This window comes from Triticum dicoccoides, chromosome 1A (genome assembly GCF_002162155.2).
Source record: "Triticum dicoccoides isolate Atlit2015 ecotype Zavitan chromosome 1A, WEW_v2.0, whole genome shotgun sequence".
Lineage (NCBI taxonomy): Eukaryota > Viridiplantae > Streptophyta > Magnoliopsida > Poales > Poaceae > Triticum > Triticum dicoccoides.
Window position 1 is genome coordinate 250,111,116 of NC_041380.1, and position 710 is coordinate 250,111,825.

A 710-nucleotide genomic window follows, 5' to 3' on the forward strand; every position below is an offset into this window, starting at 1 on the left:
TTGTTAGTTTTCAATGAAGTTTCTAATTCATGCTTTATCTTGTGAATGAATTGTTACTTTAGCATAAGAACTTATATGACAATATATGTTGTTGTCCTAAAGATAATCATGATGCCCTCATGTTCGTATTTTATTTTATCGACACCTCTATCTCTAAACATGTGAACATATTTTTCGATTTCGGCTTTCGCTTGAGGACAAGCGAGGTCTAAGCTTGGGGGAGTTAATACGTCCATTTTGCATCATGCTTTTATATTGATATTTATTGCATTATGGGCTGTTATTACACATTATAACACAATACTTATGCCTTTTCTCTCTTATTTTATAAGGTTTACATGAAGAGGGAGAATGCCGGCAGCTGGAATTCTGGACTAGAAAAGGAACAAATATTAGATACCTATTCTGCACAACTCCAGAAGTCCTGAAACTTCTCGGAGAATATTTTTGGAATATATAAAAAATATTGGGCGAAGAAAGCACTAGAGGGGGCCACCAGCCAGCTACAAGGGTGGACGGGGCACCCTACCCCCTAGGCGCGCCCCCGTCCTTGTGGACCCCCTGGCAGGCCTTCGACGCCCACCTTTTGCTATATGGTGTGTTTTGACCTGGAAAAATTCAGAAGGAAGCTTTCAGGACGAAGCGCCGCCATCTCAAGGCGGAACCTGGGTAGAACCACTCTAGGGCTCCGGCGGAGCTGTTCTGCCGGG